The sequence below is a fragment of the Symphalangus syndactylus genome, chromosome 9 (assembly GCF_028878055.3).
Source record: "Symphalangus syndactylus isolate Jambi chromosome 9, NHGRI_mSymSyn1-v2.1_pri, whole genome shotgun sequence".
NCBI lineage: Eukaryota > Metazoa > Chordata > Mammalia > Primates > Hylobatidae > Symphalangus > Symphalangus syndactylus.
In genome coordinates this window covers 38,556,152-38,579,712 of record NC_072431.2, presented here as the reverse complement: position 1 = coordinate 38,579,712, position 23,561 = coordinate 38,556,152, and the positions used below count along the sequence as shown (strand labels likewise).

The window sequence follows — 23,561 nt, the reverse complement described above, 5'->3', positions numbered from 1 at the left end:
TGCATCTTGTTTAAATGAAAAGTTGTTTACATACACAATGGATGACTACAAAGAAACAGCATGGAAACTGGAATCAGAGGCCTGTGTCTGAATTTCATGTCTACCATTGAACAACTGCATGACATTGGGAAATTTACTTCGTTTCTATAGACCTCATTTTTCTTATCCGTAAAATGGCTTCCACAATCTGAAACTCAAAGGTCTCTTGACAAGATTGAATGTGATAATGCATGTAAGGGATCAGGACGAAACCCAGCACATAAAAGACTGCAAGCCACACTGTTTACAAACACTGTTTCCAAGAAAAAAAAAAACCTGCTCATTGAAACTGAAGGCACCAGTGTCTGTTGGGTTCAGCATGTAGCGAGATGCTCAACTACCTGCCTCAGGTAAGCTTAGTGCGCTTACGCACTTCACTAACGATAACTAGTTTAGAGGTTCTTTCCTCATGTAATTCAGGTGATACAATTGTTCTATGGTTATGCCCTACCCACCTTGTCTTTTTTTTGAAACGGAGTCTCCCAGGCTGGAGTACAGTGGCGCGATCTCGGCTCGCTGCAAGCTCCGCCTCCCGGGTTCACGCCATTCTCCTGCCTCAGCCTCTCCGGGTAGCTGAGACTACAGGCGCCCGCCACCATGCCCGGCTAATTTTTTGTATTTTTAGTAGAGACGGGGTTTCACCGTGGTCTCGATCTCCTGACCTCGTGATCCGCCTGCCTCGGCCTCCCAAAGTGCTGGGATTACAAGTGTGAGCCACCACGCCCGGCCCCCACCTTGTCTTAAAAAGTGCAAAATATGTGATATCATTACACATTTCTTATCAGGAAAATATTTCAAAGGGCAGGCACTGTCTGTGGTTCCTTAGTAACAGCAACTATGTGGAGCATCTTCTGTATTATGTTTAACATGGTGCATATATGAACAAGTAATCACAACTCCTATGCACCAGCGACTACAGAAATGTAGCTACAATAAAATAGGTGGCATTCATATTTGCTTGTTGGCCACACCTAGGACTTTTTAAGAACCTGTTTTTGGTTAATCTTTTTTTTTTTTTTAATTCTAAACCCTTTTTTGTGTAATGTTGCAGCAGAAACGAGGGTCTCAGAAAACATCTCCTGTTCTGATCTGGCACAGTTCCAATTATATGGATAACCTTCCATTTGTAAAGCTCTGAAATAAGTGTCACAAGGATACGTAGATTTAAGATGCAGGTCCATCTAGAAGAAGTACAATCTGGTTGAAGGATGGTGGGGCAATACAACAAGTACAAAACTCACTTTGTTACAAGGCATAATATGGTAAATCCTCATCTATTGGGACTACAGAAGTTTGACAACTCCTGTCTCTCGTGTCTTATGGCCACCAATGACTGCAGTCTTTCATTGTGTATTTGGGTTTGGTCTCAGAAATCTTCTCAACATGATGCTCTGTCAAGCCAACAATGTTTGAGCAGTCAGTCATTTATTTAATATCTCTGGATTATTGCATTGGTGATTCTTGCTGAAAACACTCAAGTCACCTGAGAGAACTGATCTACTTATTAATAGCTTTTAGGATATCAACATTTCATATTTGAACAGAGAAATCTAACATTACTTGACAGAAAACAGGAGTGATCATAGGAATGAAAAATTCATATATCTTTAGGAACCAAGTTATTATTATAAATGAGTGTCATGGACTGGATAGGAAAACAAGGACTAGTTGGACCAGAATTATAGCAGAATACAGAGACAAGGGCATTTAAATTTTAAAATTCTAAGAACAAAATATAACTATAGTAAATAAATCTTTGGACTATTTGGCTTATGGATCATGGTTTGCAAACCCTTGATCTGTGACATAGATGTTAAAGGTGGGGTAATGAGGTTGTGTGTGCAGATCTCCAAATGCCAGAGCATCATGGGCAGCACTAACCTGCATGGTGCCCTTAGGAGGGCTGTAAGCCAGAAGCAAGTTCTCCATTCTGCCCTAGTCAGGCCTGACTATACCAAGGCTTATAACTGGAGATACAAGCCAAGTCATATACCCGGCAATTCAGCAAAGTTCAGAGAAATATGGCATGAATTCATACAAATTAATCAAGTACATAACATTAAGAAACTGCAATTTTGAGTTGTTGCGTATGCTTATAGTGTCCCATTTCTAAATTAAAAGGAAGACTATTTCTGTTTTTCTCTTTCCGCACTTGATAAAATTAAGAAAAATGTGGACAATGACGAGAATAATAATAGAAGTTGTAACATGACTTCAAGCCATCCTTAAGTAAATATACATTTATCTGCTTTCAGTGAATGAAAAACAAAGGTAAAAAGCTATCTCCTTCTGTGTCCCGTGTAAATATACACAGTTATAGATCACTTTTACCACTTTCCTGTTTTCCTTAGTAGAAGCATCCTTCTTAGAAGCAGAGTATTTTAAGAAGAAAATGAAAGTAGTTTGCAGTAAGGCTTTTTAAAATTTACATTTTAATCCTTGTGAATTTGCTGTCCCAGAGAATTTCTGAAAGAAGAATTACAGAGCTAATACTTTTGAAAAAAATTCATATAAGAAAATCTTTGCCACATCTCTGACCTACATTACAACTGGTATTAATATGGTAGGATTCTTAAGAGATACACATGAATTTTAGAAAATTATACACAGATATTTCAAAACCTTCAATACATTTTCTACATATTAGGTGACAGAATCTTAAACAAACTTCTAAGATTCATTTTCTAAGAACTTTGTTTTCCTAGTCCAAGAATATTAGTTACACATTCAGTCCAAATGCATTATTGGTGAAATTTTGGCTCAAATCAATATAGTCAGCAATATTTATTGAACACCTCATGTTTGTGTTTGATTCTGTCACCTTCTAAAAAGAAGCAGTATTCATAAATCTACCTTTCAAAATGTTTTTTAAAATACTGCCTTAAAACTATATCTTAAAAAGTTTCAGTTATAGTGAAATGCACCTTAGACTGTTTTGATAGAGACCTTTAACAATTTTTACACTAACTGTTTTCCTTATCAAGTGTATAGTGCAAACTAGGCACAACACTATGAATGAAAAGCGACCCCCACCTATAAAGAGTTCTCAATTCAATAACGGAGACAGACAATAAAAAGCAGTTACAAATCCACTGCAAAAGACCAGACAACCAGTGTCATCTCACATACTGTACATTTTGGATTGGCTAACTACTGTGCAACACTTCTAGACAAACTCTAAATGGCCATTTATGATTAATTCTAGTATATTCTTGGTGAGCAGTGTTTGGGTAGGGTCAGTTTTGTGTCTATTACCAAAAACCTTCTGTGTGAAGCGCCACTTGAGAATTATCTTTTATTTTTTTAAGTAGTAGGCAAAGCTTTGCTTCCCGTGAGAAACAGATGTTTTCTCCTTTTTAAATGGCCCTTTCTACATTTTCCTTAATCTGTGAAAAAATTCATTGCCAAATTCAATGCTCCAATATAGCAATGATGGGGTCTGAATGGTCCCTATATTGTGTTTAATTTTTTCTCCCTAAATTTTCTATTTAATTTAAATTTCTTCTTTAAATTTTTGGAAAAATATTTTACTATTGAACTGCATACATCTTTGCTAAACAGTAATATATTCATTGTGGAACCACATGAAGCATAGGTAATAATCAACCAATATTTTTTAAAGATAAGGTAAATATTAATATATCAATCATTACAACTCAGATCTTTAATATTTAGAAGACTGTTTTACGATCATTATAAATATTTATAAGTAATCCTCATTTTCTCAAATTGTTCTGTTCAAAAAACAATATTCATAAAATTAGAATTTACCTAAAATCAGATTTAACAGTACATATATGATCAAGCTGCCCCCGACTTTTCAAATTCTAGAACATTTTTAGGCTAAAAGAATACCAAGGGCAAAATTCCAATCAATTTGCAAATCATAGCAAAACACAGGTGCAACTGGAACAGACTGCTGTCATGCGAAAGGACATTTTCATTTTTGGTAAAACAATTTGCGTTCCTGGTTCGCATTTCAAAGCCTTAGAAAGTCCAGGGCATCATCAATTATACACTTGTCTTTTCTGTATTTCTGTATTGCTGTCTTACCAGTGCTTATGGAAGTGTAAGAAAGGGACTTTGCATTATAAAGTACTTTGTTTTACACACATACACACACACACACACACACACACACAGAGAGAGCTACTCAGAATTGGGTGCACCAATTCAAAGCTGTTGAATACAAGAAAATATAAATATATACATTTTATCTTTTATAAGATAAAAGATTTCTTATCAACCTTCTACCACAACAAACTGGATATTCCAGGGGCAGATCATAGGGCATCCACTGAGCCTTCCAAAAAAGAAAGAAGGACTTATGGTGAAGGAACTTAAATCCGGATAGAAAAATAACCAGGTGTAGCATTGTAGAAAATGAATGTAAGTGAGAATTGCTATTGCTGCCGCGATTTCAGCACCCTAAATATTTAAGTGTAAATATTTAAATTGAGATGGGAAATATTTACGTTAAAAAAGAAAGCTTTTCTTTTTCATATTTTAAATCCCCACTAATACGTGGGGATTTGCCAGGTCTTTTTACTGAAAGTCTTGTACAATGTCAGTATTTTTACATTTTTATTGAGTATACTATTATCACCTATGGTAATCTGTCTGTTTTTTTCATCCATCATCTCCAACTTAAAAGCTTTGATTAAAACAGTAACGTCACGATTCCTCAAGCTCTAATTCCAAATGTTTCATGAAGTGTCCTTTGAAGTGTTTAGCCCACTCTCGTGGTAAAGAATATTGTTTCCTTATTACCCACTCACATGATGCATGATTACTAAGTTTTTAAAAAGGCATTATTCAGGCACGTGTACAAGAATATCACTTGTTAAAACTAATGAAAATAAAAACTTGTATGGCTTTTATTATTCCTTGTGCTTTGAATGCTAAAATACAATAATCATCAATGTTGACCATGAATGGCAAATGCCAACGTGCTAGGCCTTTGACACCCTTATGATGTTGCAGAACTCCTACCTTTAGAGCACTAAAAGTAATCCTGTGTTCTTGTAGTCTTATCCTATTTGTTTTATAGTTTTTTATTGGGTGTCAAGGGGTAGTATTTAGAAAAACAGACTTTAAGGTGATGGTAGTTATCAGAAATCTCTTGCTGGCTTTTCTCTCCTTGTAAGAAAGGATAAATGCTACATACAAATATTGACATTTATTTCACATTTTACGTAAAATTCATGTTTTTTAAAGCCGTTTTTATATTTATGCAAGGGTAAACACAAGGGTTCTCTATTTTTAAAAGAAGAAAAAATTATTTGATGTATTCTGAACTAACGCAAAGAGGGTAGAACTACTTAGAAAACAAGTGCATATTTGATAAAGTAAAATAATGCTATTCTAAAACATAATTAATAATGGAACAAAGATATTAGTGGGTATTTAAATAGGAAAAAGACAAGCTTTTTCAAGCATAAATATTTCCCTTCTTAACCTAAATATTTACACATAAATATTTAGGGTGCCGAAATTAACAGCAGGAATAGCAATTCTCAACAATTGTCTATTTTTAATTTACACAAGCAAAAGTTGGAATAAAAAATTAGTAAGATTCTGAAGTAATTTCTTTTTTCTCAAATTCCTTTTTACCATTTTTGGAAGTAATTTCTTGAAGCACCATTTTTTTTTCCTTACTAAGAATGTCATATCTAAAATAATTCAGCACCACAAAATGTTACATAATCATTCTGATGTTCTCAAAAGGCAACAGAATCATTTTTCATTACAAATAGATGAAGGATAGTGGGATGCATTTAAGCTAATATCACATTCAGCAATTCTTCTGTGCCATTACGAAAAGTAAAAGCATTGCGGCGGATTAGACTTTCTTGTATCACAATAAAACAGAAGTTATTTGAGAATGCTAAGCAATAAACTCCATTAAGAACTCAATTAATAATAATGAAACCCTACACAAGGAAAATCCCCATCTAGAGTTCTGCCTGAATACTAATGATTTAATGCAAGAAGTTGTTGGAAGAGGGAGCCATGCTTGTGCTTCAGTGAGTTCCTTACAGCCTCAGTACTTCATTATGGCCCTGGAGTTTGTTATTGACTAAATACCTGTTCACTTACTAAAATCTCAGTCTATTGGAACAAATCTTATTCATCAGTTAGCAAGAATATGATATATTCCAATATAGTGGTTCACAAACTTTAGTGTGCATCAGAATCACCTAGGAATCTTAAGCCACAGATTCCTGGACCTCGTCCCCAGAGTTTGAGATTCAGTAGCTCTTGTGTGAGGTTGGAAAATTTGCATTTGTAGTAAGTTTAGTAGGTGATGCAGATGGTGTTGGTTCTGGAACTGGTTTGAGAACTTCCCTGTTATTTTAATAACTTTCCAGTTTCTTTTCAAAGAAAAGACTGATAACTTCCCAATATTATCAAATATTATCAAAGTTTCCCAATACTCAAATGGGCTGGGAAAAACCTAAGCTATTAGTCAAAGTGGTTAGTAGTACTCTAGCTGATGAACAGTTTTAAATACTAGTTGTTAGGACTAAACTCCACATTAGCTTCTGAATTAGAATCTTTAAGAGCAGACGACTTTTGTTAAACTTCTGCCAAAAGCTACCTTCTCTCTCAGGTCATATTCTAAGTCTGACTTGACTTACATGAGGCCTGCAATTAATTCTCAGTGGGGTATTTTAACTCAGAATTGAGTAATTTTACTCCAGCAATCACTCTATACCAGTGTTATCCAATAAAAATGAAATGTGTGCTGCAAGTATAATTTTAATTTTCTGGTAGCTATAGCAAAAATGTAAAAAGAAACAAAATAAATTATAACAATATATTTAATTCAATAAATCCACAAGAATAACATTGCAACATGTAACAATATACAGTAATTATTAATGGGATATATTACATTTTTGTACTAAATCTTTAAAATGCAGTGTCCATTTGATACGTAAAGAACATCTCAATTCAGAAGCCAAATTTTTAGTGGTTCAAATTAAGATGTCTAAGAAAAATAATAATTTTTAACACAAACATATTTTATGCTTCAGATTATTTATTTAATTTTAATTTAGATAATAGAAAATTTAAAAATTCAGCTTCTCAATGATACTAATGGGATATTCATTTCACATGTCTCATAGCTACATATGGGTAGGAGATCATCCCAAAAGGCAGCCCCAACTCTATACATTTAACCATAGCATCAATCCATTTCTTTTGTCAGGAGGTTTCCCCAAGATTTCTATTTTGAGAACAAAATGTTATCCTAGCTCTACTAAAAATAATTGTTACAATTCAATCACCAGTGAGATCACCAATTTATTCACAGACAAAATTATTTACTCTAAGCTTCTTGATAGACTCCTTCAGAAGGGGATATTTTAATTATTTAAAATGTATTCCAATTTAGTTCAATTTCCATAAGTGAGGAATTAACTTTGATTAAACTAGCAATAGACAAAAGAAAAAGTATTAGTTTGAAAGTAATTCTGGATTAGCTGCCAATGATAAACTAATCATGTTTACAATAAACTTGTAGGCATTTTTGTTGATCTACTAAATACTTCTGTGAAATATTTTAATTGTGTTATAACATTGGATTTAACTCTTCAGTCACAGAACTTTATCATCCCTATTTTACAGATGAGGAAAGCGACACTTAGAGTATATAATCTCCCCAAGGTAACACAGCTCCTAAATGATTCATTTTTGCCTGTGGAGTAGCCTAAACGCTCTTTACTGTATCATGAGATAATATAGAACTTTACTTTGTAAAAGTCATTATTCATAGGCTAATGATCTGGCAGTCAAAATTATTGGCACATATTTCATTCTAATGAAAGAATCACCCCTGGAATCTGAGTGACTGTAGCAAATAGTTTTTACTTTGGTATATAATTCACAGTACAATATTTTGCATAAAAAAGGAAGAGGAACATTTATTGAAACTTGGAGTTTATCTGAAACTTCACTTCAGATGATCAGTGCCCCCTTTTCTTCTGTTTGCATTTTTTACTTACAGGACCTGTGGACAATGACACATTCTGTATACTATTCTTGATCATTATGACATGCCTGAGTGTTTCCAATTGTCTAAAAAAAAATCAAGAAATGTACTCCAAAGTATTGTAAAATCAAATTAACTTAATTTCACTTTTGAAAGTAAAAGTATATCTGACACCATTAGTAAAATTAGAATAATGCTATTTCTATGAATGTGAGAATGGGTAGTTGATGAGCAAAAACATTAAGTATACCTCAATTCACAAATATGAAATTTTCTAATTCACTGTCTCAAGGAACTATACAGATGTATAAAATCATTCTAACCATTCTCCCTAAGAACAGAAACAAGACAAGGATGCCCACTTTCACCACTTCTATTCAACATAGTACTGGAAGTTCTAGAGAGCAGTCAGGTAAGAGAAATTAAGGGCATCCATATAGGAAGAGAAGTCATCAAACTATCACTGTTTGCTGATGATATACCTAGAAAACCCTACAGATGCCTCCAAAAGACTTCTAGATTTGATCAATGAATTTCAGTAAAGTCTCAGATTACAAAATCAATATACACAAATCAACAGCACTGCTATATACCAACAATGACCAAGCTGAGAATCAAATGAAGAACTTAATCTCTTTTACAATAGCTGCAACAAAACAAAACAAAATAAACAAACAAAAAACAACCTAGGAATGTACTTAACCAAAGAGATGAAAGATCTGTACAAGTAGAACTACAAAGCACTGCTGAAAGAATTCATAGATGACACAAACAAATGGAAACACATCCCATGCTCATGGATTAGAAGAATCAATATTGTGAAAATGGCCATACTGCCCAAAACCATCTACAGAGTCAATGCAATTCCCATCAAAATACAAATATCATTTTTCATAATTAGAAAAAATGTCTTAAAATTCATATGGAACCAAAAAGAAAGAGACCAAATAGCCAAAATAATCCTAAGCAAAAAGAACACATCTGGAAGCACCTCATTACTGGACTTCAAGTTATACTACAAGGCCATACTTACCAAAATAACATCTTACTGATATAGACACATAAACCAATGGAACAGAATAGAGCATTTGGAAATAAAGCCAAATTCTTATAACTAACTTATCGACAAACATAAGTTGGGGAAAGGACATCCTATTTAATAAATGGTGCTGAGAAAACTGGCTAGCTACATGAAGAAGAATGAAACTGGATCCCTATCTCTCAATCTATACAAAAATCAACTCAAGCTTGATCAAAGACTTAAATCTAAGTCTTGAAACTGTAAAATTATAGAAGATAACCTTGGAAAAACTCTCCTGGACACTGACCTAGGCAAAGAAATCATGACTAAAGCCCCCAAAGCAAATGCAACAAAAATAAAAATAAATAAATGGTACCCAATTAAACTAAAAAGTTCCTGCACAGCAAAAGAAATAATTATCAGAGTAAACAGACAACCCAAGAATGGGAGAAAATATTTGCAAACTATGCATCTGACAAAGGACTAGTATCCAGAATCTATAAGGAACTCAAAAAAATCAGCAAGAAAAAAAAATCCCATCAAAAAGTGAGCAAAGAACACAAATAGACATTTCTCAGAAGAAGATATACAGATGGCCAACAAACGTATGAAAAAATGCTCAATATCACTTATCATCAGGGAAATGCAAATTAAAACCACAATGAGATACCACCTTCCTCCTACAAGAATGGCCATTATTAAGGAGTCAAAAAACAATAGATGTTGGTGTAGATATGGTAAAAGGAGAATGATTATACATTGCTGGTGGGAATGTAAATTAGGATAACCTCTATGGAAAACAGTATGGAGATTCCTCAAAGATCTAAAAGTAGATTTACCATTCAATCCAGCAATTCCATTACTGGATATCTATCCAAATGAAAATAAGAAATTATAAGAAAAAGACATATACATGTATGTTTGTTGCAGCACAATTCGAAATTGCAAAGATATGGAACCAAGTTCAGTGCCCATCAATCAATGAGTGGAAAAAGAAAATGTGGTATGTATACAGCATAGAATACTACTCAGACATAAAAAAGGAGTGAAATAATGTCTTTTACAGCAACTTGGATGGAGTTGGAGGCCATTATTCTGAGTGAAGTAACTCAGGAATGGAAAACCAAATACCGTATGTTCTCACTTATAAGTGGGAGTTAAGTTTTGAGTACACAAAGACATACAGAGTGATATAATGGACTTTGGAGACTAAGAAGGGAGCACGGTGGGAGGGAGATGTGGGGTAAAAAACTATATATTGGATACAATATACACTACTTGGGTAATAGGTGCACTAAGATCTCAGATTCACTGCTATATAATTCCATGTAACTGAAAACCACTTGTACCTTAAAAGCTATTGAAATTTTAAAAATTGAAAAATATAATAAAATAAATTTTAAGCTTAGCTTAGCTAACTCAATTTTAGGAATAACAGTTTTGCTCTCCATACATCACCTTAAAAGAGGAGCTTTTGGATGAAGATAATAAAATACTATTTATAAATTACAATTTATTGAGTTTTTACTATGTGCTCTGTTCTGTGATGCCAGAAAATAGTAAATGCCTTTGAATGATAACTAACACACACTGTTACTATAATTCATAGATTTCCTTATCTCCATAATTTCTGGGTAGAGAGCAGGCAGTTACCAATAGCTGTCATTACAGTTAAAAAAACAGAAAATGATTTGGCCTTCTAGCCCTCAAATTCTGCTACTCAGTGTTACAATTTACATTGTGCTTTAGGGTATTCTCTTAAATTCAGCAATAGAAGAAATATTAGTAGTCTCAGACAATAAAAATTATTCTAATCTGGCAATGATAACTCAGTATTACATTAGGCATTCACACCACTAGCAATACTGGAAATTTAAATGGAATTTGTGGTTTCAGTAAATCTGAAGTTGTGGAAGTAAGGAGTAGTGATTTTTTGTTTTTGTTTTTGTTTTTTTATTAGGTCAAACAGGGATTTTTTAAAAAAAAAAAAAAAAAGATAATTTGTAACTAGATTAACTGAAAGTATAACAAAAACTAGCTGCTTTGACCATTATATAGATTAGTACATAATCTATGCATTTGAACAGTTATGTTGGAAATCATTAAAATAAGGAACTCTAACAACAGAAATAGAGACTATAGTATAGAAATAGAAAGTAGAATAATAAAAATACTACTGAAATAGAAAACAAGAAACTGTAATATCAACTTGCAATTGATGACCACTAGATACTCTTTCGCAAAAAACAAAAACAAACAAACAAAAAACAAGACTAGGTGTGGTGGCTCAAGCCTGTAATCCCAGCACTTTGGGAGGCCAAGGCAGGTGGATCACTTGAGATCAGGAGTTCAAGACCAGCCTGGCCAAACGTGGTGAAAACCATCTCCACTAAAAATACAAAAAAAAAAAAAAAAAAAATTAGCCAGGTGTGGTGCTGTGCAACTGTAGTCCCAGCTACTGAAGAGGCTGAGGTATGAGAATCACTTGAACTCAGGAGGCGGAGTTTGCAATGAGCTGATATGGTGCCACTGCCCTCCAGCCTAGGCAACAGAGCAAGACTCTGTCTCAGAAAACAAAAAACGACCCAACAAGACAAAACTCTAAAAATATTTACCTCTAAGAGTTAATTTTAATAGGCAGTAGAGATTCTGATACAAGTTTGTGGCGTTTTTGTATTTGAAAAACAGTCTAACATCCCTCTGCACACTGAAAAATAATGACATGAAGTGGAAAAGTGATTTTTCAATAGTTTATAAACCATGAGCCTTGAAATTACATACTATTTATAATCTTTTCATCCATTTTTTTTTTTTTTTGAGACAGAGTCTTGCTCTGTTGCCCAGGCTGGAATGCAGTGGGGTGATCTCGGCTCACTGCAACCTCTGCCGCCCAGGTTCAAGCGATTCTCCTGCCTCAGCCTCCCGAGCAGCTGGGACTACAGGCACGCACCACCAAACCCAGCTAATTTTTGTATTTTTAGTAGAGAACGGGGTTTCACTATATTTGCCAGGCTGGTCTCGAACTTCTGACCTCATGATCCACCCACCTCAGCCTCCCAAAGTGCTGGGATTACAGGCGTGAGCCACCACGCCCAGCCATCTTTTCATCTATTTATCTGTTCTTTTTTTCTGCAAATATTCCTTGAATGCCTGGTACAGGGATTGGAGCCCCTGTGGATACCAAAATCCATGGATGCTCAAGTCTGATATATAAAATGGCATGATATTTGCATATAACCTACTCACATCTCCTGTATTCTTTAAGTCATCCCTAGATTACTTATGAAACCTAATGCAAAGTAATGCTATGTAAATAGTTGTTACACTGTATTTTTCAATTTGCATTAATTTTTATTGTTTTTAAAACATATTTTTGATCCATAGTTAGTTGACTCTGTGGAGGCAGAACCTGGGGATAGGAAGGCCAACCGTTCCATAAATGCCAGACACTGCACAAGGTTCTGGATCTATGGTGACAGTCTCTACCCCACAAAATTTTTAGTATGGAGGAAATTCACCAGGAGTTGTCACAAAGGAGTTCATCTCTGTGGATCAGAACTGAGCTTCAAAGGGACAGAAGAAAGAGTTACTTTTGACTACATACTATATAGTCAGTTCAAATTGTTTTTACTAAATTTGTATTAACTTTTAAATGATTTATTAATTTTTAAATTTAAAAACTGTCAATTCACATGTTAAGACTAGGTAAAGATGAAATTCAACAATGGAGTACAAACTTTAAGGGAGTTTGAAAATATGAATCACCATCTTGATACTCTATTTGTTCAGTTTACTTCCATTTTGGAATGTACCATATGCACACATGCATATGCAATCTGTGTGTGCATATATATATTAAAGATATACATACATATAATAAAAGAATACTAATTATATTTTTCATAAAGAAATTTTAGAATTAGTTTTCAGTCTCTAAATACAAGAAGCTGCACAATAGAAAACAAAAGGGAGAAGGGTTCCAGGTGCAAAACAGTCAGCTGCTGCTGAATTTTGGATGGGATAAGTAATCATGTTAGCTCTAACTTGTACAGTCCAGTGTTTCTCTGCAAGCTTCAGGGTTTGGAGGGTAAAGACTGTTCCATACACATTTGTGATTAGTCAGTAACCACTGATAGACTTTTCTAACTTATTAAAAATTGAATTTTACAGACAGAAATCTGAGTCACAATTTAGATGGAGTCATTATCAAGATTCTTCAACTGAGAGTTGGTTTGACTGAAGATAATTATTTTCATTGACAATATAACATTAAATATATATCGTGATATAGAATTAAGACATTATTAAACCCTGTATTGTAGAAGACAGAAAGTTGAAGACAAAAATTTACCTAGCAACTGCCCTCACTCTTTTCTTGAGGGAATCTGAATAAAAACATTAAAATCGTATTATCAGTTTAAGTCATAGGTCTGTTAACATTCTTCAGCTTCTTGTTTCTTTTGATGTGAATTTATGAAGATTTAGATTATTCAGAAGATGTCATTTTTTGAACTTGCAACACTAATAAATACCAGGATGACATTTTAGAAATTATTGTTCTGCGTCTTCCTCCTAGAGTAATATCCAAGCTTTATTGATATGTAACCTTACCTCACTGAAGGTAAAGCTTTATTCAGTAGTTTTGATTCCCGTAATAACTATCATTGTGCATTTTAGTAAAAAATAAATGTCAGACTTGAAATATCAGAAATACATTTTGCTAGAAATATATTTGGGGAGCATAAGACCACTGGATCTTGTAAGAATTAAAGTTTTATAAAATATCTTTCTTTTAGGTCAAGGATAACACAAGTATAACTTTTTCATTTCACATAAACATTTCTAGGTATTCTAAAGGTAGTAAATATATAAGCAAAAGATAATTTTCAAATTTTCCATACTACTGACAGAAGCAGAAGTACTCTGACACTAGAATAACATTAACTCACTTATTTGATTTGTAAAAGTTTTTATAATTTTGGTCGCTATTGATTTAAAGATTACAGAAGTCTTTTGTAATCATATGTTCTCGCCTATTCTTAATATAATATACATTTATGATCAAATAACATCTATAATATGATATTCATTTTATAATCAAATAAATTGAAAACAATATAAGTTATACTTTACACATACAAAATAAGTTTATTACACCGGGGATACACTTCTGAAGTGGGGAGAAAAGTGAACAAGTGAATGAAGATAAGGACTGGGTGTCAGCAGAAATTCTGTCAGAAATTTGGCATCACATCGTAGGATACATGCAACACACATAATAGAAACCAAATGAAATAGGAAAGAGAAGTGTTTTGTACTACATTTGGTTTGAGAAGAGGTCCGCTAATATTAATAGGAAAGTTATGTTTATATTTTTATTTGCATTTCTCACCTGTCTTTAGCCTTTACATTTGCTCTCAGTCCTCATTACCTTATGCCATCTAACTGATGTTAGATAATTTATGCCAGAAAGTACCCCTCTTGGGAGACTTGGTGAGTAAAAAACTATTTTTTAAATTTTAAAATGCTTAACAGACATGATTTTATGTGTGTCACTGTCTTTTTAATCTGCATATATCACAGTGCAGAATGTTAAAAATGAATTTAAATTTAGTTCTAAAATCTGATGCAATATGTGCCTCTAAAACTTAGTGTCCTAGTTTATCTTAAAATACAAACCTTCTCTTTGTAAATTAAATAAAAAAGCATATCACATTATAATTGGTCAAAAAACTAATTATGGTAAAGGCCGCTCCCCCCAAAAATGAGAAGTTAGCACAAAATATTTCCCTTTTTATTTCAGAAATTTTTCTGTTTTTAAATAACACATTTTAAATGAATTCAATTTGACATAATGAGCCTTCAGATTTGGTGGCAGCAACTCTTATGATGAATGGCTTTTCTACAAAGTAAATACAATATAGATGCTGATCTTATGTCCCTTTGCCCTCTAGAACATTAGAGTCATGAATTGAATACTACAAAGTAAGACAGGAACCTGAAGGCATGCATACTTTTCCATTTATTCTTCATTAGATTTTATTTAAACATAAATTTTAAAAAATCTGTCTAGCAAGTAATTGGAATAATCAGAAAAGTACAATAAAGAGGACTGGATAATGGATTGTATTTGAAAATATTATAAACAAATAGAAAGAAAGCTAAACAACATTATGAAAAGGTTACATGCCAGAGAAAGTATATTTAACACCAAACACTCATTAGGTATCGTGTTTGCCAAAGGTTTCCATGAGCCATCTAGTTTCCTCCTTCTGGCAATTTTTTGATACAAGTTTTAGGGTTCCTATTTTACAACTAAGGATTTTACCCAACATCACATGACTCAAAAATATTAAAGCGAGGGTTTGTATCTAGGCCTTGGAAACTAAGTTATTTTTGTTTCGTCACATAAATCTGGCAGTTTGAGAAATAGGAAACACAGGGCTATTCTCAATGAGTTTATAAACTAGATAGAAAAGACACAATTTACTATTACAAAACCATTTCAAAATCAGCAGAGGATTAGGGGTCATCGTGCATAGCACAATTGTCCTTTGGAGGAATTGGGTATTTTTAAGAGCTAAAGTTGGCAGAGAAGTCTTCATGATTAGAAGAAACTTGAACTAGAAAAATATGACTGAAAACTCAGAAACTAGAACTGCATGCTTACAGGGCAGGTGTAGACTCTTCTGGACAAAGTGGATGGGGTGAAGTATAAAGGGATAAAAAAATTAGATAAGTTTGGCCTCTTCAAACCATGGGCTCATGACAGGAATTCAATATGGGGGCTCATGTACTTTATCTTTTCAAAGAAATAGAATAAATTATAGTGTAAAGATTGCTTTAGAAAAATTGTTTCAATTATGTGAGTGTACAGCACACGTGTGTGTGTGTGTGAGCACATGTGCACACACACTAAATTGAAATATAAAATATATTTTATCTGGTCATGGTTTCAAAAGCTTGATAAATATCAGGGTGCAGACTAGAGGTAATGTATGGGATATCTGGAAACTTAACACCACAGCAGAGAATTTAGACAGGAAGCAGAAAGAAAAGAGAGGCCCCTAAATATTCGAGGAAAAGTGACACAGTGAAAAAACACGGCCAAAGTGAGATATTAGACTAGCAGTTAAATATTAATACAAGAAAACTGAGGGATGCAGAGACTGGCATCTGCAGGGACAACCAGGAGTCTGGTGCAGTAATCTAGTGAGTGATGAGGATCTAGATCAAGGGTTGTGGATAGAAAGAAAGCAAAAGTAGAGACTGGCTTTTCAGAGCACAAACCCACAGGATGATAATTACCTAAGTAAAGGAGGAAGGCAAGGAATAAATTAGAAAGGACATGAAGCCCCTGATCCTATATGCCAAGAGGAATGGGACTTTTTGGGACCAGTTTAAGGTGAGGATTATTCCAAGGAGAAGACAAATATGGTTTTAGCCAAGTTAATCTTGCAGTGAAGCTGAAATAACCTTTAGACATTAGGATATAAAGTACTTCACTATGAATGAAGAGACAGTTCTACAGGTAACGTTTGAGAAGTCAAAGTAAAGATGAGAAATCAATAATAATAAAAGAATTGAGATTCAAATACAGTAGGAAGTGAGAATCAAAAAAGCAATGGAGGAAAAGGACATTGCATTATCAAGAAAGCTAAGAAGAGAGAGTTGACCAGAGTGTATTTCAGGAAGGACTAGATGACCTTGGAGTAACTGGTGATCTTTCAAAGTGCAGTTTCACTGGGATGGCTAGAACTCAAAGATTCCTGGAACTTGAGGATGAAGAATGGTGAGCAAATGCAAGGAGAAGATTTAAAAAGTTGTTAAGAATTTTTACATGGAAAGGAGGGGACAGGAATCAGAGTAACCATCAGGAAGATAATAAACCTCTCTATTCTCCCTCTGAAATTTAGGAAATATATTTGCATGTTCAAAGTCAGATAGAATAAAGACTATGGAGACAGGGGATTGGAAATGTTGAAGGTGAGAGGCTAAGTCAGAAAATGTGTGTGTCTAGTTAACATTAGATTACTTCTCTCCAGAACCCAAGCAGGCCCAGGAATGGTCAACCCACTTTAACCTTCTGTTCAAAGAAAGGTGAGACAATCATGGATAAAAAAGAATGCCAAATGTGTACTCTTCCGCCTGCCAGAATCAGATACATTCCTCAATCAGGTACACTCCTCTGTATTTGTGTACACAGTGGTGGTCACTGAAAACTAGGGAAGAAAACTTTATTAGAGGAGCTGTAAAATACCAGACTGCCATCAGGGGTGATTGGTGAGGCTCATTAAAACTTGGTGAAACTTCTGAAATCTTTGGGTTAGCACCTTACCTTCATCATTCATTCTCTCCCAGTTATTGATGGAGAAAGCTATAAAACCACAGAGGGATTTAATGATTTTTTTTATCCACTATCAACCACTGCTCACACAGCTTTACAAATTTAACAATTCACTCAAATTTCTACTAAGTCTGTCATTAGGAAAACTTCCTTTTAATATTTGTATTCTCTTTTACATTTTTACACACTAAATATCACAGAAATATTTAATAAACCATGCCCTAGCTTTATTTAGGATTAGAAGAAATGAGTTCCAGTGAATTGTATTGTCAGTTATATTGACACTTACTTCCAAGACTACTAACTTCTAAACTTCATTTACTAAGAAACCTCTAAGTGAACATGATAGTTCATAAAAATGTCAAAGCTTTTTTCTTTGACTAGCTGATATTGAGACAAATAAACTAAAGTCTGCTATAATAATATGTCTACAGTAAAAAAAAAAAAGTGAATCATTCCATTAATACATTCTGATTTTTAATCAAGAATTTGAAATGCAGAAACCTGGAAATTGGACAATGTGGATCCTGGTTCTGATGCCAAGTGACCTTGGGCAATTGCTTGGCCTTGGTTTCGGCATTTACAAAATAAAGGCTGTTGAAAGAAAAGAGGGAGGGGACGAAGTAGGAGGGAGAAAAGGGAGGAAAAGTGGCAGATATACAAGTAGGTTTGCAGGAAAGTTGGTTAGTCAGGTGGCATTTGGGAGGCAGCTACTCTGGGCCAGAAACCATTGGCACACTTCCTAGAAAACATAATAGATGATTCTAATTCCTTATCATCTTAAAATTTTGTGATTCTGCAGCGTTTCATCTTTAGATAATATTGTTTTCAATTGACTCAAGGATGGAAATGCCATTATTGTTATCATCTTGTTTTCCATGAGGCTTAATCTAGTTACTTCATCAAAGAGACAAGGTGTGGAAGGCAAAAGAGGCCTCAAGCCTTCGCTTCTACTTCTGGAAAAGTAAATCTGTTGTTTGGAACAAAGACTTGTTATCTACAGAGTGGGAGCTCTTTCATCTGTGTAACTGTCAATATATGGTTCTCACACCATAAGATGTAATGAATTCCAGCACTTCTGCCTTTGTTACAGAGACTATTAGGGTGTCCTGCTATCAATTATTCATCACTCTCGCCTCAGCTCCAAATAGAACAGTAAACAGATCCAAGGAATAAATATTCTTCACACCGAGGAACTCATCCTTCTACGATCATGGTGTCTAGCTTCAGATAACCCTCTTGAACTTATGCTTGTCAGAGATTTCATTGGCATGCTCTCTTTTGGAGGGAGTGAGCAGCAGTCTTTTTGTTGTTGTTGTTACTGCTTTTTAAATATTATTCTATTATTCCAAGGCTTCTACTAAGTCTGTCATTAGGAAAATTTGAACCAGTTTTCCTATCTACTCACTCTCCACTCTAAGTCCACATACTTATTTTCCTTACACCTCAGAGTTTTGTTTTCCTACATTTGAATTCCTCCTCCCCTTTTTTCTGCCTCTGCATTTGTCTGTTACTTTGCCTCCCCCAATAACTAAATAACAAATATGAACTTTGTCTTTTTACTCCGAGAGTCATATTTTTTTCATAGAATAAGTAACCTCTTCAAACATTTCAAATTTAAAGACCACACATCTTAATCTAATGTTCAGTATAAAGGAGAAGATATGTTTTACCCCTCAACTTATTCTAAATATTCTGGTTCAGTTTATAATAGGAAGAAAAGAGTTATTAAAACTTGGCCTTTTATTGAAACTAGGGAAGCTTTAAAGATTACAAATAGATATAAGTAATCAGAGTAATATTAAAAAATGAGACATGTTTTTTCCCACAAAAACATAAATATGTGTTCAATAAGCTATATTGGCTTATCTCATAACACAATATTTAGGATGCAGTTCAAGGACTCCTTACGAGTAAACATTCTGTCATTATAAAAATCTTACGAAGTAATGCAACTGTATGTGCAGTAGGTTTTAGGTGTGATTTTGAATTGATTTTGAAGCTATTAAACATAAAGAATAAAAGAAAGTGAGAAACAATAAAACCTGGGTCAGGAAGCCCTGATGGGTTATGCAGACTGGAAAGCAAGGGGCAGACAGACACTGAGGAAGACACTTTATGTCAGTCTCAAAAGTCAATAAAATGTTAATTGTGCATCTCAGATATGCTTGTCTCAGCTCTAGCAGCCACAAATCAACTTTTCTTTTAAAACGTATTTATAAATACAACCAGTACCATCTCTTGGGCACAGCCATATTAATCCCAGTTTAACCATACACTTAAACATGCTTTCTTTCAGTCTTCCAACAAAGTTCTGACATCTAAATTTCAGGATTATGGTGAAAAAGAATCCATCTGTCCACATAAGTAGCACACATGTATCTTTTGTATTACATAATTAGATTTCCTCACAACCTCATCCTCCAGTTTAAAAAAATTTACTTAGAAATCTGCCTTACGGCAGGGTGCAGTGGCTCACACCTATAACCCCAGCACTTTGGGAGGCCAAGGCGGGCAGATCACCTGAGGTCGGGAGTTCGAGACCAGCCTGGTCAACATGGAGAAACCCATCTCTACTAAAAACCCAAAATTAGCCGGTTGTGGTGGTGCATGCCTGTAATCCCAGCTACGCAGGAGGCTGAGGCAGGAGAATCACTTGAATCCAGGAGGTGGAGGTGGAGGTGAGCCAAGATCGCGCCATTGCACTCCAGCCTGGGCAACAAGAGTGAAACTCCATCTCAAAAAAAAAAAAAAAAACAAAGAAAGAAAGAAATCTGCCTTACATTCCTATCATTTCAGTTTCCTTTCTTCACTGACCATGTGTTTTTGTTTTAGTTGAAATCTGTATCAAAGAAAAATTGACTTTCATTAAAATGGTCATTTCTGCCCTTTCCCATAATAGAATCTGGAAAAGTACAAACAGAAATCAATAGGAAGCACGCTACTCTGAAGGGCTCAGAGACTACTGAAATCTATTTGCCACTTAAGAATAAAAATAATGCCCCTAAACAAAACTTGATACATCACTTCCTAACATAGGAAAGAATTAAATGCAATTAGTTTAGATATAGATTTAAGAGAATGAAATACTGGATTAAAAATTCTGATTCACCACGGTCATAAGAAATAAGTGTGGATAGTAAATATGCCAACGTGTAACAATATATTTAGTTTGTTTGAGATGTTGGTAAAATCTGAAAGGAAAACTAGGAAAAATAAACTAAACAAATGGCTTATCAGTATGAGTAGCCCTGATTTCCTAAATCATGAAAATAAATCCTGGCTAGTATATCACGATATTTCTAGTATCTTTCAATGTTGAAAATTTTTTTAAAAAATACAGAAATGAATTGTACACTGCTATAATGAAAATTCAACTAACAGAATGTTAAATACAAGCCAATTTTCCTATTCATAAACGTAAAAGCCCAGAATTTCAAGAATGTATTTTCCTTTATACGCATTTATTTGTCTTACTAGGTCTGGGTAATGATCATGTGGTTATAGAAAAAATAATCTGGCCCCGAAAGCAAACAGTGACCTTATGGAGTGAAAGTTCATAGACAGTGAAATGCAAATTTATACAATGTGCTAGATTTGAACCAATGCATAGACTCAAGTAATCAATACCCAATCAAGATGTAGAATATGCCTTCATTCCCCCAAATTCTTGTGTGTTCTCTTCTAGTCAATCCTTAACCCCCCTGTCCTAGAGGCAACTACTCTTTTGATTTATATCACCATAGTTTAGTTTTGCCTAATCTTGAGCTTTATGTAATTAGAGATACGCAATGCGCATTCTTTTGTTTCTGGCATTTTTTGCTCAACATGTTTTTGGAAATCATGCATTTTTTATATCAATAGTTTATTTTTGTTTATTATTGATTGGTGTACCATTGTCTGGCTACACCACAACTTAATTTATCTATTAACCTGCTGATGATAGACTTTTAGGTTGTTTCCAGATTTAGGCTATTATAAATGAAAACCACTATAAATATTTCATATAAATCATTTGTGGACATATATTTTCATTTTTCTTAGATACAGACCTAGAAGAGAAATTGCTGGACCATATAGATGTCTATTTACCTTTATAATGAAACAGTAAACAGTATTTCAAATGTTTATGTCATTTTTTAATCTCACTGGCAATACATGAGTCTCCATTGCTCCACATCTTCACCAACATTTGGTGTTCTCAGTCTTTTTAATTTTACCTATTCTAGTGGGTGCTAATAGCATCCTAATTTTAAATTACACTTCCATTTTCATGTGCCTATTGCCCATTGTGTATCTTTCCTTGGTGGAGTGTCTACATAAGTCTCTGACACCTGTTTTTATTTGGGTTGTCTTTTCATTACTGATTGTAGACACACACATATATGTATATATAGAGAGATATGGACATATTTAATATATATGCACATACCTGTAGAAAACAATTTCTTTGTCAAATAAGTGTATTAAATATTATCTGTCAGTCTGTATCAGTTTTTATTTTCTTAATGGAAACTGTGTATATACATATATACAGTTTTTATTTTCTTAATGGAATGCTTTGAAGTGCATCAGTTTTTAATTTTGATGATGTCATATTCATTATTTTTATTCTTATGGTTAGTGCCTTTTGTATTCTTTCTTTGAAATATTTACTTGCTCACAGTTATAAAGATATTTTTGTTTATATCTCAGAAATTTATAATTTTAGCTTTTATATTTAGGTATGTAATCTAAATCAAATTAATTTTTGTACACAGTATAATGCAGGGGTCAATATTTATTTATTCTCATATATTTTCCAGTTAATCTAGCTAATTTGTTGAAAAGACTTACTTTGGCGCTTTGTCAAAAATTAAATCATATATGTGTGGATCTATTTTTGGACTTATCCTGTCCCATTGATTATTATTTATTTATATTATGCTGATACCAAACTGTTATCATTACTATGGCTTTACAGTAATTCTTAAAATGAGGTGCTTTGAGTCTTCAAATTGTGTTCTTTTCCATGTTTCTTTGGGTTATTCTAGATTCTTTCCATCTGTATACAAATTTTTGAATCACCTTTAGTCTGCTATAATTTTGGCAAGGATTGCAGATCAATTTGGGAAGACTGGACATCTTTTCAATATTTCAAGTTCTAATTCATGAATATGGACTTTCTCCTTTAACTTCTCTTAGCTATGTTTATGATTATTTTATGATATAAGTCTTGCACATTTTTGTCAAACTTATTCTATTGGTGCTATGTACAGGGTATTGTTAAATTTCATTTTTCAAGTTTTTTTCACAACATGTAAAATATGGCATGACAAGTGGCCATAGTTAACCCCACCAATTACGGGGCAAACCAGCATCAAGTGCTTCTAGTGATGCTCAAAGTAGGACACATTACTTATTTATTAAACGTGACAAAAATCAGATTAAATCACATCAAGAGGATTCATCAAACAAATCCAAATTGAACATTCTACAAAACAGTGAACCTGTACCCTTAAAGAATATCAATGTCATGAAAGACAAGAAGAGACGCATAAGTAATCCAGATTAAAGGAGACTAAAGAGACATGAGAACAAACTACAGTATGATACTGCTTTAATCCTGAACTGTTAAAAACAAATGATATAAAGGACAATATGAGGAAATTGGAAAAATTTATAGAGTCTATTAGATAATAGTATTGTATCAGTGTAACATTGCCTGAATAATTAAGTTGTGGTTATATTAATTTCCTTATTATTAGAAGATAAAATATTGAAGCATTTAAAAATGGTCTGTATGTGCACAAATAAATTCAAATGGCCCAGCAAAATATATAAGTAGATACAAAATAGCAATGTATATATACTTAGATGACACAGACAAAATGTTCAGAACCCTAAAGCAAATGAGACAACTTATAAAGAATAGCTGAATCTACTTGAAGGTTATAGGAGGGTTTATTGTAATATGTTTGCAACTCTTCTGTAGGTCAGAGTATTTTTTGAAACAGAAATTTTAATTAAAATGATAGTAGTAAAGTTAGGTATATGGATCATTCCTTCCTGTAATTTAGGAAGAACCATGCTAATCTGGTTGCCACTTGAAAGACAGATTTTCTTTTGAGTTGCTAAGGATTTCTACACTCTTTGGCTTGTTATGCTTAGTTGGA

The 23,561-nt window shown here is 33.8% G+C and overlaps 1 protein-coding gene across 3 annotated transcripts in view; it reads right to left on the bottom strand.

Annotated features, from left to right (window-relative positions):
• The window catches only part of KCNH7 (potassium voltage-gated channel subfamily H member 7), a 475,937-nt gene that overhangs the window by 433,397 nt on the left and 18,979 nt on the right, over positions 1-23,561 (bottom strand). The gene's annotated exons all lie outside the window — the stretch shown is intronic.